Below are 19,411 nucleotides of genomic sequence, written 5' to 3'. Positions count from 1 at the left end.
AAAAAGTCCAAGAAAGTACCATAGTGCACCTTCTGTGAAGGAAAGAATGAGTGTAATATGCTCTGCACTGAAGAACAGTGGTGCTTTTCTTAAATATTTAGGAAAGACACAATTCCTAAATCACTCTAATTTTAAATCCTACTTTAATATGTTAATATACATTAGGAAAAACCCACCCTACATACTCTTATTACTTAAGTATTTTTAAAAAAATATGCATAATTTTTCATCATTGTGTTGGCTGAACCTGTCAATCCATTTTTAGTGCAATTAACAGCTGGAGACAAGGTTTTCTGATTATGCCATAAATAGTTGAGGGGAAGTCAGTTAAGATTTTTATTGTATTGTTATTTTTTGGCCAAAATAGGAACAACTAATTACTCGTGAAATAAGGCAAGATAATCGATGAACATACTGTGTATCAATAACCACTGGAAATAGCAATTCTACCTAAAGAGCTGACCAAAACCACTTGATGGCATAGCAAGAAATGAGATGTTAAATAGATACAGCATTGTAAGGCTGAAGAATGCTTATTACTTGCAACATTCATGTTGCATTTCCTTTTGTCTTCTTGAGGATGCCCTGGGTAAGAATGGTATGAATATATTCATTCTTGTTGCTAATACGGTGTTCCTAATGCAGAAAAAATTGTTGGAATAACTCAGTTGCCAAAAAATGTATAATGAATTCTTACATAATTAAAGTGAAAATGAATGCAAAATAACAAACCTGGAATGCATAAATTACATCCACTTCTACAAATTTTACGTAACTATATTGTCTACTCATGTGTTCCAAATCTGTCTTCAAGAAGCATATTCCTTCCCCTAGATACATGTGAAAACTTATTTCTTATAAAAGACTTACTTATATGTCACATAGTCCCTCCAATTTTATCTCACAAGATTGTAGCATTACAGAAAGATGTTTTTACAGGAAGGTGTAAAAAGCAATCAGGTAACAAATGCTTTCAGTAAAATAATGTATACATAAGTATATAAGGAATAAAGTATATAATACTGGAGAATGTAGCAGGTAGTCCAAACCAGATAATTAATAACTCAAAATGACTATTATAATAAAAAATGGTTTATGGCCATTGGTGACTTACAAACCTTCATAACTGAAATGTATTTTATAACATTGGTGCAAAGAGTCAACATTCACAATTTTTTCTCCAATTATGTTGTAGCAGTTCAAGATTCAGAGCAAGGCAAACTGCCATATGCACAATATAATGCATAATGAAAAGTGTAAGGTCAGAATGGCAGTAGATATCTATGTCTAGTTGTGTATCTTAACTATAAAAAACATGCAAGTAAGGTATATATGAAAAACAGACAAACATGCTTTTGCAATTTTTATTAGCAATATATAGAAGGAAGGCAATGCAACTACATTGTGTAGTTACCAAGAGATGCCCTGACAGCCAATCCTAATGCCAACAGAGACACCCCAATTAAGTGTCATCAGGACGGTAGCACCTTCAGTCTCCTTGCCTGTTCAAAAACTAAGGAGTGGGAGATGTTGAATATTTTTTTCATTTGGTGACCGTGGTTCTTCTAAGATACTTTTCAATCACTAGAGGACACTTTTGAATCCTCAGTGTTGTTCTAGGTCCAGAAACTGATGGGCTGCTACACAGATGGAAGGCAATGTAAACACATAATGCCATGCATGCACAGCTCTGAGTCAGGAAGGAGTTGAATCATGTGCACAAATTAAAACACGCATTTGGTACATATCGTTACTTACACCTCAGATCACATCAGCCTTTTGAAAGAAATGCTGTGTTACTGTTTGAAGTGAGAGCACATAAATTAACCTTTTTAACAGTACGGTTTGTAGTTGTGCTCTCATTTCCATATTGAAGACCAAAGATTCTCAGCATTTGCTTATTTATTTACTCTCATGCTAAGAGGTGTTCTCAGAGAAATTATTTTCCCTGATTCTCAGACTTTCACAAACACATGGAAGATACATTTATGCTGAGAATCAAACATCCACGTGCTCCTCATGCAGCACGTTGCTTTAATGATATTTTGCAGCTGTTCTGTGTGGCCTTTCTGTTATGTTACATCACATTAATGAAAATCTAGACATCACTAACAGGATACATATTCCAAAATACATCTATCCACATATTTCATTAAAGGTGTTCAGAAGAAAATGAGGTTTCAAATTATCTTTCTAATCTATTTTGGCATATAATATGAAAGATACTGTGCCTTGGGTAAAACTCTCAAGAGATTGTCTGGCTTTTGCTTCCATATCAGCAATCATACCAGGCAAGCAATACTCACTATATAATTTAATCTCAACAGTGGACTGGGAGTCATAAAGAGAAATGTTTTGGACAGTAAAATAAACTCATTCCAGGTTCACAGGCAGATCAATAAGTGAGAGTAACTGGGAAAAAATGTATTTAAACTCTGTGAGAAGTCCCTTGTGAATGGTATAGATACAGAAAAAAACCCAATAAGAAAGGCATCTCACCAACGATGTAATAAAAACAAATGTTTTTTGTTTCTGCCTGCATCCAGCATTCTTTAGTCTGCATGTACTTGTGGTGACAAGTTTCACATTTACATCAGATGACTGTTTTCATCCATGTGCTTTTGGTGAGCAACTGTGGTGGTCAGTACCAGTGTAGTACTTGAAGGTTTGGATTTGGATCTCTTTATCTCTGTGCCTAATAGCAAGTCGATTCTTCACTAGGAATGTCAAAAAAACCTGTAGTCACTAAAGGAACCTAACACCTAACTAATCTCCGAGTCATATGTAAATACATTGCAAAGTCTGCATTTCTAGTAGTAATATGTCAGCAAAATTTTGACAGTGATTTTTAAAATCTTGCTAGAAGTGCAACTGGCAATAGGCGGGATTGCATGCAAAAATCTTGACTCTACAAATAGAAACACTAAACTGGGATCATCTGCTCTTCCACTTTAACTACCAGTCAACGTCAAAAAAATTCCGATCTCTTCCAGTGAGTATAATATACTGTGTAATTACTGCTCATGCCTATTCTGTGGTGTAGGACACAGAGCCTCTCTGACTTGATAAGGTACAGCACATCTGTTGGCAAACTTGTTCTGAAATCAACTGCAAATTCAGAACTGTCAATCAACATGTTCTCCCAGAAAGAAAATGGCCAGGAGGTCATGTCTTTATAATGTGCATGTAAAACAATATATTAAATTGAATCATCTGATAAATGTCATATAGGTAGTATATATAGACAGCTCAATGTAGTACATACAAGATACTTATTCACAACTGTCTTCAGTTCACACAGTAGAATTGTTGAAATTTGGAGTGTTAATTCAAAAGAACAGTTTTCAAATTCTTGAATTCATGCTTACATAGAAAGACAAATTCACATTTTACCAATAATTAGATAAAGTAAAAGCATTTCTCTTGAGATCAGTCACATCAACTGGTATTTTCACAAATGTGACTCAGAATCATACTCCATGTAAATAATCACACTCAAGTAAATTAATTTTACTTTCCATTCATATTTTCAGCCATTACTCTTCACCAATGTTAAATCTGTACTAAATGGAGAAAAGGAAACAAAATGATGCTAGTCCCCTAAAATAGTATCTGATCTACAATTTCACGTTTGTCCTCTTTCTTGGAAAGTTCACAGTAAAGCCAAAGCTAGCGATCATTATTGACTCTGATAGTCAGGCTAACCCCCGCTGAAATAGCAGTGCATGGGGGCACTAGCAAAGAAATGAAATCTATCACTGTTAGAAAACTTGTGCTATTGCAACTACAATATCCATTGTATTTTCAGAATGTACTATTTAAGGCACTGCAGAGAAGATCACAGGAAGGAATTTTAGATAACATGGGTCTTTGCCTTCAGAAATGTATGGTTTCTCTAGTAATATTTTCCAGCAGATAAATGAAGGACACTGGTTTCAGTAACTATTAACTTTAAATGGCTTGAGCATCAAACTTAACTTTGGCTGCTAGCCAAATATTATTTAAGGTAGAGTTTAGTTCTCCAAGAACTTATAAAAGTCCTCATTGTTATCGGAATTTGTAAAGATAAAATAGCTGCAGAACACTAGTGAATAATGAGTTGAATCTTGTGCTTAAGCAAGCAGAGTCCTGGGACCTGCAACACTGTACAGCCATTTGAACTTTGAATTCCTTTATGTCCCAAGATGACTGCATGGAATAAGGTGGGTTCCAGCGATATAGGGATGTATATTTCTTATATCCAGTCTCATTTTCTTTCAGGTTTAAGGTGAGACACAGTTTAGGTGAGATGAAAGGAAGGCCCATCATTTTATTTCACCATCTTCCATAGCAGGCTTTTGTAGAGCAGTGTGAAACAGAAGACAAATCAAAACACATATGCCTCATCAATTCACTGAAAACACACAAATAAGAGCATGCAAGTAGGTCTAGTGAATGCTGCTCTTCTTTACTTCATATGAGTGAATACGCAGAATGTTATAAAGTGATGATCCTACTCATTTTTTAGGATAAGCACTGTACTGGTTGATGATAAAGCTGTGTTCAGAAGAGCCTTGCTTACTTTACAAAAGTCACTCTGTTTTCCGAAAGAGGAAGAGATTGGCAGATCAGGGAAAGACATAAAGTTCAGAATAAAATCTGGAAACAGGCTTGTGATCTCTTCCACTCTAAGTGAACACGAAGAAACCATCAAGCTTGCTAAGGCTCTTAACATTGTTTTAGTTCTGTAAGACTAATTTAAAGGGAAGTTTTTATGGTCTTAATACAGTCATTAAGAGTGTGATCTCAGACAATTACAGTGCATCTTTGAAATCTACAGGAGACAAGTTGAACAGCAGTAAAAATGATCTGTAAAAATGACCTGCCAGATCTCCTGCAGTAACAAGGTTTATACAATCCTCCCCATCTGTGCAGTTGTGTCCATTCTTCCACCCACTTCCCTACCTCCTGCCCTGTCTCACTATTTCAAATTTTAACTGGCAGAGGTTGAAATACAAGATTTCCTGAAAGTTTTGGCAGAGAGGCAAATCCCACCTAGCTCTTGACAGAGGAATGAACCATAAAAGAAGCCCGAATCTTCTTAAGAGATGAAAGAATCTGGGTTGGTTTTGGACCCGGGTTCCAGTAATGCAAAACACTAGAGACATCATCTAGAGCCAGGATCGTTCTAATATTCATAGCTTTGTAAATGGTGCCATATGAAGACCAAAGAATAAGAACAAAAGGCACAGAGGACATCATGCATTCTCCAAGCTCTCCTTTTTCCTTCAGAAAGCACTGGCCTCCAAAATACACTGCTTGGAAACCTGGGAAAGCCAAAGATCCCACAGATCAACCCCTCCATGGATCTCCTACAATCAGCCCTCAATGTTTGCCTGATGATGGAACTGCTGTCAGGCTCAGATGTTGCCAACAAATGTGTTTTCTTTGGTCCTGCAGTTTGAATCCTCTGAGTTGACTTAGCATTTCATATTGTACTGCTCACTCTTGTAAGTCGTCTTGGCAAGCTTCCTGCACATGCTCAGGTTGACTTGTCCTCTGTTAATTCTCACATCACCGAGAACTGTACAAAAGAACATTTTTCCCCATAGTTTTGAAGGACTGTGTAACTATTTGGACAGAACACATAGCTATATTTTCTGCCATTTCCTCATAAAATTTTGAACTAAAATCTGACTGAGGCAACTATAGTGCCTGTAAAGATGATTACACTCTTACAGGTCTCATAAAAACATAGGAACTCACATCCAGTTTGAAGATTTACAAGTTCACATCTTGTAACTTTTTATTCCTGTGTCTGATTACTGCACTTGAAGAAAACAGCCTTACTGTTGCTACCTAAAAAATGATATGGGAAAAGACTAAAGATACACATGGAGTTACAAAAATGATTCAATTAACTATGTAGTCAATTGACACACACAGAGCTACAGAAAGTCACATTTCCTAGTCAAGGCGGCAATACTTCACTCACACTGCTACTTGCTTTATGTTATAATAATGAACACATTAGTATCAGCACTTTCGGTGTTCTAGACTTCTAGACCTTTGAAAGGCTTGGAATCTATGAATATCCAAGTAAAAAAAATTTCCTTTTCAAAATAACTTCCAAGTGGGTAAAAAAAAAAAATCTTGAGGAAAAAGAAATAGATTTCCCAGGTATTTTTTCAGGTATTTTAACACAATTTTAAAATCTGGGTTGGGAAAAGTAATCAAAATCAAGTGTGTAAAACTTGATCTATTTTAAACATAATGGTGACATATGACGATCCCAGTACCTACTAGCTTAAAAAATGATGCAGTCAAATTAATATAAATTAGTTTTGCTGTTTTACCTCTAACTTGGACACATAGGACATTCTTGTAACTAGACAGAATAACAGAGAACTTGAATTTAATTATGACAATTGTAAAAAGCATTATGTCTGTCTTTTCTTGATGGCTCTTTTTTCACAAACAGAGCTCAAGAAACTAGAACGTGCGGTAGTAGGAAGTTGTTTTTATTTCTGACTTCAGCAGTAACATGATCTAAATCTGAAATGGTACTAATAGAAACACTTCTACTAACCTGAGAAAAGCTTAATTATTATAGCACGTTTAGTTGTTTCACAGTCATGCAGGTAACAAACGAAAACAGTCCTTTATACCTTCAATTCCAGCTCACCCATTATCTCATAAGTGCCTAAAGCAATTAATGTCATCTGGAAAAAAAAATATCAAAGTGTATCATTCCTCATTCTACACATTTTAAATCTTAGCCAAAGTGAGCAGTTCTGAAGTTTGTGATATCCTCTTGCTGGGCTCAGACTGAAGTGATTGTGTCCTGGGTGATGCCTATGTTTCACACCACAACCCTGTCATCCTCCTGGAGTGTATGTCATTGATGGCCAACAAGTGTCCGTTGTTACCAGACTCTGTGGTCACCATTCTCCCATTGCCTGGTCCCTGCAAGAGTTTGTATTGTTTTTCCTCAGCACTAGTTGTGATTAGAAACCAGTAAGGCTAAGAATGCAAAATTACTTTGCTAAAAATGCACTGATTAACAAAGTTACATTTATTTCCCTAAGCTGACAATTTTCATGCCATTGGTCATGAATAGTATGGCTAAAATCAAGATGTCATGGAAAATATTTACCTGGAAAGCAACAACACAAAAGGAACATTCAGCAATGAACTTAACCTACGGTCCACGTTTCAAAGCTTGACTAATGGCCAACTAGATGCCTTTTATGAAGGCAGAATAATTGGCAGATGAATTTCTAATTGTCAGTAACTGAAAATTTTTTGTTAAACACTTCAGGATACGACTTCTTCTCAAGCTAGTTGCAGTCCTAAATGAACTCCACAGGCAATAATTTAGGGATATGGTTTAGTGGTGGACTTGGCAGTGTGAGGTGGCTGGTTGGACTTGATGATCCTAAAGGTCTTTTTGAACCATAATGATTCTATGATAATTCTTTCTTTTATGATGCAAGCAATATTATTCTTCCCTTTGCTTCCAGGGCTAACTTCAACATACAGCTAACTTCACTTTGCTTTAAGGTGATTTGCTCTCAGAAGTACATGCTCAGAGCTTATGGCTCTAAAGAGTAATGTTCTAGTTGAAAGAGAAGATGTAATGAAGTAGGAGAAGAACTATGAAGATGAGTGAAAGGAATACGAAATGCTCCATGGCTAAGAGAGCTTGGCAGCCTTAGAAACAGAGGAGACAATAATAAGCAAAGAAATTGGCTGGCAGGATTGAACTATCAGCCAGAGAAAACCCTTTCTTTTTCACCTCCTGGTCAGTTACATCTCATGTACATATTTCTTAACTTCTCAGAGTTGAGGGTGATGGCATTCTCTGTGAAGCATGAAGAAACAGAATGTACACAGCTTCCCAGAACATCATATGACACGAAAGAGATGAAGTGAAACAGGAATGTCTCAGCGACGCCCACAGGAACAGTCACCATTGCCAAATTGTCAGCATGCCTCTGCAATGCCAGACCACAGTAAGCATATGGATAGTTTAGGCTTTCTGCCATTAGACTAGATTAGTGAAGCACATGGTTCATGCATATCTCGTCTAGCTTTGTGTGGAAAAAATATTTCCACTACAAGTATCCCACTGGACTTGCAAAAGAAGGGTTAGCTCTCAGACCACTTCCACAGAAAAGCCTGCTGCTGCCTTCTGCATCTGTCAGATTCTCTGGTATCTCTCCTGAGAAACCCTTCATGTGATCTGTGATTACACCTCTGAGACCATGAACTGAGGTGTGAAACAGAATACCCTTCCCTTCTGTCAAGCAAAATGACTGACAGTTCTGCAAAATCCCTCAAAAGGATGACACTACTGAAGATTTTCATTCTTTACAACTCGTGCACGCTGTATGGCAGCAATTTGTGCAATGCCTGCTCTCCATGACCTCCCCAGGCAAGAGTACTTCAGGGAAAGATATACACTGCCCAGAAGCACAAAAGTAAAAAAATGCTCTGTATCATTTGGAAGATAAAAACTCAGGTCTGGGGGAACTGGACATTTCAAGTTTCATTTTCTTTAGAAAAATACAGCCAAAGCACCACTAACTAACTTTGGTCTCTCTAGAAACAGATTCTGGTACTGTCTGCAGTGCCAGCTTCTGCATTGCAAAATAACCAGTGAGTTAGTATATTTTCATGTATTTTTCTTATGGAAGATTACTCCAGCAGAAATTTAGTGTTGAATTTGCTATGTATCAAGAAAACAGAAATCCAGTATATGTATCTTGTATTGCAGTTGTCTAGCTAAATCCTATCAGCACTGAATGAACTAAAAATGTGATTATAAAAAAAGTTTCTCCTTTTGCAGTTGACCTGGTTGTTTATATCCCAGTATATAACCCATTTCACAACTCTGAGATCTAGGAAGGTTTCTAACTAATATGCTATATATAGAACGGTGGCTGTCATGTACCTATACATTTGTTCCACTTCAAACAAGACAAAAAATGTAAAATGGGCCAAAAGTTGAATGGTAAGTTAAATACCAGTTAACATGTATATCCATCATTCTGTAAACACACATGATTAATTATACTAACTTGAATAATCCTATGCAAATTAATCTATTTGCAAATAGAAATTCATAATATTAAATATTTGTGAAATAGAGGACAAAATGTTCGTGCCAAACTTACAGTTGAATGCAGCACTTAAAATATCCTTCTACTGTTTGCCTTTCAGTTTTTGGCATATTAATTGAATTTTCTTTTGCACTGGCAGCATACAGAAATGATTCGATCAAGAATTCTTTAAATATTAACAATAAGCCAGAAGAGTCTCAGAGGAAAGAATCTTGTTAGTTGCAGTGTAAATGCAAACATATGCAATGTTTACTTCTGGCATCCTATTATTTTGGTCTATCTTAGAGGCCAAAAACATTATGACCCAAGTGTAGTGGGTTTGTGTGGCTTGGTTAAGGTAGCTGGGGGCTACAGGGGTGGCTTCCTTAAGAAAGCTGCTAGAAGCTTTCCCTATAGCTGACCGGGCTAATGCCAGCCAATTCTAAGATGGACCTGCCACTGACCAAGGCCTGGCCAATTAGTGATGGAGGTAATGCCTCTGTGATTAACGTATTTGAGAAGTTACCATGCAAAGGATCGTTGCAGCAGAAGAAGGGAGTGAGAATGTGAGAACGACACCTCTGCAGACACCAAGGTTAGTGGAGAAGAAGGGTGAGGAGGTGCTTAGGTCCTTGAAGAAAGACTCCACTGTGACCTGTGGTGCAGCTCATGGTGAGGCAGCTGTCTCCCTGCCATCCATGGAGGCCACTGGGAAGCAGAGACACACTCGCAGCCCATGGAGGAGCCCACGCCAGAGTGAGTGGATTCCTGAAGGAGGCTGTGACTCCATGGGAAGTCCATGTTGGAGCAATTTCCTGGCAGGACCGTGGGAGAGGAGCCCACACCAGAGCAGGTTTGCTGTCAGGACTTGTGATCCTGTGAGGGACTCAGGCTGGAGCAGTCCGTACCTGAAGGACTGTTTTCCTGGTGAATGACCTACGTTGGGGCAGGGTGTGAGGAGCTGCCCCCATCGGAGGCCCCATGGTGGAGCAGTTTGTGAGGAACTGTGGCCCATGGGATGAACCCAAGTTGGAGAAGTTTGTAAGTGACTGTCTCCTGTGGGAGGGACCCCACACTGTAGCAGTGAGAAGTGTGATGAGGCCTCCCCTGAGAAGAAGCATCAGCAAAGTCCATCTGTAATGAACTGACCGTAACACACATCCCCCATCCCCTGAGCCGCTGGGGAGGAGGACAGAGAGACCCAGGAAGAAGGATGAGTGTGGGAGGGTGTTTTAAGATTCATTTTTCATTTCTCATTTCCCTACTCTGTTTTGACTGATTGTTAATAAACCATTTCTCCCCAAGTTTAGTGTGTTTTGCCCATGAAGATAATTGCTGAGTGATCTCTCTGTCCTTATCTTGACTCACAATCCCTTTGTTTTATTTCTCTGTCCCCTGTCCAGTTTAGGAGGAGGAATGATTGAATGACTTGGTGGGCACCTGGCTCCAGTCAGAATAAAACAACCACATGAACACACTGTAATGAGATGTCTTAATATAGATATAATTAATATATTTTTAAAAGATTAATCTTCATGTTGAGTATTAATGTATTTTTTCTTAATATTTAAATGTTCTGTAAAACCGAAAATAAAAATTAGCTATGCAATATTTCAATGAAAGAGTACTTCTAACTACCACTCCTCCCTTATAAATTTTAAGCATACAACAATATATCCCTTATAAGGCAAGGCTGCAGGAACTGGGGCTGTTAAGTCTAGAGAAGAGGAGACTGAGGGATGGATCTCATTACTATTTACTAATATCTAAAGTGTGGGTGTCAGGAGGTTGGGGCATCCCTTTTTTCGATGGTATCTAGCAACAGGACAAGGGGTAATGGAATGAAGCTTGAACACAAAAAGTTCCATTTAAACATAAGAAAAAACTATTTCACTGTGAGGGTGAGGGAGCCCTGGCACAGGCTGCCCAGGGAGGGTGTGGAGTCTCCTTCCTTGGAGGTCTTCAGGACCTGCGTGGACATGTTCCTGTGTGACCTGATCTAGGTGGACTTGCTTTAGCAGGGAGGTTGGATTAGATGATCTCTAAAGGTCCCTTCCAACCTCAATCATTCTATGATTCTATGATTTTATGATTCCAAACTTAAGACAAGAGTTGAAAAAGAAACTACACATCACTATATAGCCTTGCTCTTCTGCAAAAAAGCATGCTTACTTCTTTCTGCAAGACTGATCATATTCTTTGCTAAAATTATCATTCAGTGCTGATAACCATTAGTAATTTTATTTAATACAAATTATTCTAAGTAAAATATCTTTAAAAAGAGAATGTTTCCAGGCAATATTTTATCTACGAATAAGAAAATAAACATTCAGGATTGAACATAATAATTACAGGAACCTAACTGTGCTGACAAGTCTTTGCATTCCTGTTTGTTCCAACACACAAAAGTTAGTCACTGCACAGAGAAATAATTGGAATGAAGATCACTCCAGACTAGGTACACAAAAATAAGTATTTTTAAATAGGTCATAGCAAGACATTGTTGGCAGAGACTGAGCAACCATGTTCAAAAATCTCTGACTTTGTGCACAGGTATTTTCCTAACAGCTCTTACCTACACTGATCATCCCGTTCTCGAGCATAATTTTATAATTCATAATAAAGGTATTTCCATACACCTCCACTGCTGAAATCACAAGTCAGAAGGAACTTGAATTATACTGATAACTTCTTTAAGGTTCATTTACATTACTCTTCAGGTGGATGAAGTTGTAAGCCTGTAACAAAATATGGTGCTAATGCCACTGTGAATTTTTTGAGGGTATGACAAATTGCAGAACACTGGAAGTGGATTGCTGCTCAGTGACTGGCTGGGAATTGGTCAGAGAGCGGTGAGCAATCGTATTGTGCATCACTTGTCTTTCTTGTGTTATCTTCCTTCTCATCACTATTATTATTATTAATTTAAATTACAAAATTGTTCTTATCTCAACACACGAGTTGTATTTGGATTTGGTTCTCCTCCCTTATCCCATTGGGTGTTGCAGGGGAGGAGTGAGTGACTGCATAGTGCTTAGTTGCTGTCTGGAGTTAAATCCAAACAATGCATTACACTATCTTGAAAAAAATCTGCTTGCCATATTTATGACAAGATGAACACATTCACACATGTTCTTATTCATGCTTTTAATATATATTCATTTATCCAAGTGATCTGGAAGAACTAGTCTTCTAAGTATTAGATAATCCTTCAGAGAACTTTGCATTCTGAAAAGGAAATAGTCTTTTTCCCCTGGACTGTTGTCTGTGACCAGAATAAAGGTGAAACATGCAGCATCATCATTCAAAACTACCATAATCTTTGTATAGAAAGAATGAAATGAAACATGAGCTCAGCATTCTCTTACTGCTATTCTTTATTCACTAAAGTCTGTTATTCTATGTTTATGGAAGACTTTTAATGACTTATTGCTCAACTACTTTCTGTCCTGAATACAGAATTATCTATAGAAAACTGTATTCCTTCACTGGCATAAGAGATATCAAAGGGACTCCTAGGTATTTACAGATAAGACATGGACCAAAAATGATGAATCACAGTTTCTCACACACTGTTCATTGCATTCATCACTGCCCATTGTCCTCCTAATCTTGACATAGCAACTTCTAAAACAACAGTGGTGCAATGCAACTGTGAGGAGTTGCATACAGCCTCCTACAAATTAAATCCTGACACAGGGGAGAATCCCCATTAGCAAGAGGCTAACAGGAACTGACAGTATTTTGGAAGGCTGCTTAAAATTCCTATTCCTTGCACAGCAAGGAAGAATACAACACCTCTTAAAAGACAGATATTGTTGGGTTATGACTACTTGTTCAGTGAAATGTGCCACTGCTTGCAATTTACTATTGCATTTCAACAGTTGGAATGTCCTATAAGAATGAATTTGCAATATAAAAAGTCAGACATAAAGTAAGAATGGAAACATAATTGCTTTCTACCCTTTCCTCCTGATGGAGATTACATTTAATGTGGTTTTGGGAAGGAATTCATTGAAAAAAAGAAAAATAAAAATATAAGATCTTTCCTATGAAGTGAGGCAACAAAACATTTTTTTCTGCAGAATACCTATATCACTGAAATATTTGTATCATTGTTATGTAATTAAGCTAAAAATAAATCTATTCATCATCTTATAGCACCAGAAAACTATGTTTACATGCAAATTTCTGCAACACCCACACACGCATTTCACCCTACAGAAAAATGTCAGACTTCTACAAGCATATTTATAATGCCTATAACCGGGTCAGTGTTTTATTAAAAAAAAAAAAAAAGAGCCAAATCAATACAAATACTCAGCACACAAAGTTCTCTGTGTGTAGGATTTTTTTTTTCCCCAGCATTTCAGTGAATTTCATGGATTAATATCAAAGGAGCCAGGAGGCTCCAACCCTCTGCATTACCATCTCATGCTTCTCCTTCAAGTTCCCCTCATTTTGTCCAAATTCATGTCAGATCCAGAGAACAACTCCTGCTAGCTCATGCTGCCTTTGAGCTTTTATATTGAAATTAGTAACACTCATGTCTGGTCTTTTTACTTTCTCCTACAAGTATAGCAATCTACAAACTCCCTTTCCAAGAAGAGGTTAATTTCTTTTTGTAAAATCATAAGCACCCACATATAAATCATAATTGAAATCCACTGAAGTAGATGAGCACAGGATTCACAACTATCGCAGAACCCGCTATGGTTTGCCATCAGCGTCAATAGTGCCACTGGAAAAGAAAGATCTTGCTATGCTATGAACTGCAACTTGGGAATAAATAAAAAGGAAGGAGAACTGAACTGTGACAGATGATAACAGCAGGTTGCTGAATTTTTCAGTTATTTGCAGACTGCTTGTGGGAAAAGTTTGAGGCAATGTACTCTCAGCTGCACCTCATTTGCACAGTGGTGGCATTCATGAAGCACTCCTGTATTTGTAGAGGTAAAGGCACATACTCAAGCTCAGGCTTCACATCATGTCGCTTTTGTCAGGTCCCACAGCTATATTCAGGTAGGTAATATTAATGAAATTAAATGATATTTAATATGGTATGAGCCAAATATGCACATATTTCTATAAACACGCAGCTAAACCTCTAGACAAGTTGACAAATATTTACTTTATTTTTTTTTCTAAAACACTATCAGACTGTATCAAGTTCTTTATTGTTACAATATACATTAATAACATTTTTTTCTGGTATTGCAAAAATGATAAACAGATTATACAGCCAAAATCCAGTTCCACACTGTCAACTTCAGCACATAGCAGTTTCTCACAGCATTCAAAGTCTTGCCAGAGCTGCCATTTTCCCTTCACTCCTTGTCTACACTCAAACATGTCCTTACAAACAAAATAAATTTGCAACGTGATGGCTTAAAGGCAGCATTTTTCATAAAGGTGAAATCAGTATCTCAGTGAGGACAAAACATTTTTCTGCAACAAGCATTTGTTACTCTTAAAGGAGAAGTGAATGTAAGTCCTCTGAAATATATTTTAAAATTACAGGTTTGGGAAAACTTTCAGATTTAAGCTGAATTTTTTGTGAAAGGTACCTGGAAGCACAGGGCTTATTTTTCATCTCTCATTCAGTGATTCTGGGATGATTCATCCATTTATTGCCCTAGTCCTAGTAGTATCTGACCAAGCAAGCACTGAGCTGAGGGAGCCACTGAACTTGAGGGAATTTGACATGGATACAACTTGTTCAGGCTTGCACACAGCTAAAGAACTTGAAAATACTGGCAAAAAGTGCAGTATGAAGTATGGTTGACTTGATTGAATATGCAATCATGTCAAACATGGGGTCAAACATGCATCACAACATATATAACACTGATGATGCCACTTCCTTTCTAGTTGCTTATAACCTTAAAACACCTCTATATATATTGGCTAATATTTTCCATCACTGGAAGTTTTCTCTTATTCTGAATATTCTTAGAAAATTTCAGCCAAAATAATCCTGCTATTTCTGCAGGATTCTGTTTTGCTCACCAAAAAAAAAAAAAAAAAGAAAAGAGAAAAAAAAAGTTGGTGACATGCAACAGCTCCTTTGTACTTTAAAACAAGACTATAAAATTCGTCAGACGCTTCTTCACCATTCTTGTATTTGCCTAGACTGAAGATTTAAAAAACATTTCTACAGTTCCTAAACTCCAGGGCTTACTTACATTTGCAGATGCAATGCAAATGTTTTGAACACATAAATCTATGCAATTCTAGTTCTGAAAAATTATGTCTTGAACATATGGATGTGCTGTATATATGGCAGAACTTTCTCACATACACAACTTGTCTGATGCTCCAATGTTTCAAAAATGGGCTATGTCTACATCCATCTCAGGTAGAATATGCTCTGTTACAGTTTCTTCAAAATATGCCATATAAAGAACTTCAAAAAAGAGTCACGACGTGTTTTAACATAGTCAAAGTTATTAGTATATCAGTGTGTAATAGCTTCTGGGAAGTATTTGGAAGCCAGTCGGTACAGATAATTCTGTAAATATTTCAGTGAGTGCATAAAGCTTTAGCAGTGGAAAGATAAATGAAATGTCTGTAATACAAGAGGTGAAAAGGCATTGAATGTGTGCTACCTCCCACATAGTTGAGAGGTCAATGAGTAAATGTGATGGTTTAATCTTGGCTGTCAGGTGTCCAACAAACAGCTCTCTCACTGTCCCTCCTCAATAGGACAGGATACTCTCTGATCACCATCATGTACTAAACAGACACAACTTGAGGAAACTAATTTAATTTACTGCCAATTAACAACTGAGTAGGACAATGAGGAATAAAAAAAAAACCCTAAAAACACCTTCTCCCCAGGCTCAACTTCACTCATTCACTTTTAACTCTCCTACTTGCCTAGCAGCAGCTCAAGGGGAAAGGGAATGGGGGTTAAGTCAGTTTCTCCTGTCACTCCTTCCTTCTCACACTCTTCTTCTGCAGTGTAGGTCCTTCCTACAGGCTGTAGTTCTACAAGAACTGCTTCAGCATGGGTCTTTGCCACAGAGTATAGTCCTTCAGGAACAGACTGCTCCAGAAAACCTGCTTCTGTGTGGGCTTCTCTACATGGGCTGCAGCTCCTGCCAGGAGCCTGCTCCAGTGTGGGCTCTCCATAGACTCTAGCTTCCCTCAGGGCATGTTCATCTGTTGTGTCATGGAGCTCTCCACGGTTGTAGGTGGATATTAGTTGTCCATGAGCTGTAAAGGGACAGCCTGTCTCACCATGGTCTTTCACCATGGGAATCTGCACAGAATCTGCACTAGCGCCTGGAATTCTTCCTTCTCCTTCTTCACCGACCTGGTGTCTGCAGAGCTGCTTCTCTCACGTTTCTCATTTGTTACTATCAAAATGCTAACTTATTTTCTGGAAGGAATAAGGAGAGAATGAGCAGTGTGCTTGTGCCTGATCTTTATCTTCCTTAGTCAATATGCACTCAGCCGTGGCATACTCAAAAGGTGTTTCTAGAGGGCAATACAGTCCATTATTGGATAACTTTGATCACTGATAGAAAGTGCACATGCAAGATCTGGCCAAGGTTTCTCTATGGCTTGCCTTGTCTTTATGCAGTTCATTAATTTGACCCTATGTGCTTTCCAGAATACAGGTTCCAATCCCATGAATATTCAGAGATGAAGACTAAATGAAATAATTGGGTAAAATTCTGCTGTGATACCACCTAATAAATACTGAGAATCACCTTCTTCGGCTTCTCAGTGGCTAACACAAGAACTCTGTAGACAGACTCTCTGATCCATTGTGCAGAGTCAATTGAGTTAGAGTTTGAATTCAGTGTACTGGCAACTGTACCTAAACTGTGGAGTAATTCAGGCTACACTGGAAGCAGAACTTTATTGTATTCAGTCTCTGTAACATCCTGTGAAGAAGGTTTTGTATAGTAACTGTAGGTTTTCTAATTATATACAAGAACCTGAAATCATCGAACAGCAGAGGATTTCAGTCTGCCCCTCCTCTTCTATGCAATAGGATCACTTTTAAAATTTTTTTAACAAAAGCACCAGTAATCACCTGTCGTTTACTACACTGAACATAGTTGTTCTGTGACTGAAGGGCTATGCAGTCCTCCCTTCATTTATATAACAGAATAGATTGTAAAGCTGATCAATTCACTAAAAAGGAAACTGAACTCCCATTGCAACTGTTCTCTTTTTTATTCCTGTCTTGTTTCTCAGCGTTTCCCACATAATAGCACCCTATATTCTGTTAGAATTGTCATTGTTCTCATTTCTTAGCCACTCCACTGATGCATCAAGTTGAGAGATCACTCTAATTATCAGTGGACTGGATATATGCAGTGGACTTCCATATATGAAATACATTTATACACTTATCTATTCCAGCTTATTCCAGTAATGCTTAGATGCTTTAAGTTTTCATTTTTTCACACATTTAATTGATGGAATTTTCTTTTTTGGTTAACAATGACAAAAACAACAGAAGCATGATTGCTTTTAGAAAATACACTTTTTAGAATGTGAGCATATGGGAATATGTATTGAAATCGCTACATTTTATGTATGGTGTATTTTCACCGACAGAAGTACCTGAAACTTCAGCCTATTTTTACCTAAAGGCAACTGAAAGATACCACATGTCTAAGAACACAGCCCAAGCTTCCCTTTTTCTTTTCTTTAGAAGCCAAATGAACTCCCAATAGCAATTCATCTCAGTGGTTGCTCGTGGTGTTCTCACCAGTTCATGCAAGGGAGTGGGTTGTAATGGGCCGTAAAATTTTCTTTGGGGACGCATGGTAATGGATACATTTAATAGAATTACACTGCTGGAGCTGATCACTTCTAATTTGGCCAGGCAGTCATAATGCTAAATGCATTATTGTGGTAGTCTTGGCATGGGGTGAGGTGGGGAGGAAAGAAGTGGAAATCAAAGAAGTATCAAAAGCTAAGTTATGGTATTACTACACAGTAATCTCCCTTTTTTCATGGAAGCTAGGAATAATTTTTTTTGTTTTGCATTTCCTAATGTACAGCACTGTTCCCAAAGATTCACACAGATCATTGTTTTGTTTTTTTTTTCCCCACAACTGTGCATTCAACTTGCATACAGAGTTCTAACACAAAAGGTCACAAAAAGCTAATGTGAACTGGCATAGAAACTCAAGGACAAGCAAAGAACCTGAAAATAATTCACTTTTTTTTTTTTTTCAAATTTAACAGATTTTAAATGACCTTTTACATCCTTTATATTGTTGCCAAAGCATTTCTGTAAGGCTACCAATGAGCAGTGTTGCTTTTTTGCACAATTTCCAAGTTAATTCTTTGCTCTCAAAAAGAAATGCTGTTATTTCTTTCCTCTGGAGGAAAAAACCACAATATGAGGGGTGAGACGATAGGGATAATTAGACTAAATGGTGGTATAGAACACAATGGGAAAAATATCTTTTATGAAGACCACCTGTCTACTCATTTTTGTAGACTGAATGATGTTTTGTTTTGTTCAGGGAAACAAATTCACTTAATAAAATCCAAAACACAGATGGTAGCTGCTAGAAAAAACCAATACAAGATTTTGTTGCAAAGGGAATAGAAGTAATCTGAGCTCTGAGTGGAAGAAAAAAAATTCCTGTCAATGGTGCTCTTTTCCAAGAGCTATCTCTTACACAATCTGGGATTTGGAGCAGTAATTCTAATGCTGGATGTTAGAAAGAAGGCTTTATTTTATGCTTCTCTAAGCTGTTCTCAGATATATTCTTTTCATACGTCTTCATTATTTTATTGTAAATGATTTGAAAAATATTGACTGAATCTACATACTCAGGTTTGTTTAAAATCAGGATTGGGAGAAAATGCTTAAATTTCCATTCCTCTTACAAGTTCAAAAGCATATTTTAATGTAAAAATACATAACAGTTTAACAAAAGATATCGTATTATTTTTTTCTGATGCTATTGTCCTTTATTAAAATAAGTCCATATCTCAGTTTAAATCCAAATCTACAGCAGATAATGACATGCTCATTGGCCAAAAATATACCATGAGCTCTCTACAAATAATAGTAAAAGCAAGAGTTAGCCACAGAGTTATTTCACAGCATCTCTTTCAAAAGCCCTCAAAACAAACACAAATGATATACTATGAATTCATTCTGGTTCTGCTCAGGAGTTTGGTAAGACAATTGTCCTTGATTGAGAACAATTCTAGACATCAAGTCAGAAGCACATGAGGTATCTTAGTCTCAGTTCAATCTAGCTTAAGTCCTTCAAACACATTTATCTAAATATGTGAGGATAAAGCAAGGACTGTGAGCAAACAATTACTTTTATTGTTTAAAT

Source organism: Colius striatus, chromosome 4 (genome assembly GCF_028858725.1).
Source record: "Colius striatus isolate bColStr4 chromosome 4, bColStr4.1.hap1, whole genome shotgun sequence".
Taxonomy (NCBI): Eukaryota; Metazoa; Chordata; class Aves; order Coliiformes; family Coliidae; genus Colius; species Colius striatus.
The sequence above is the reverse complement of the archived record's forward strand: the minus strand, read 5'-3'. Positions refer to the sequence as shown.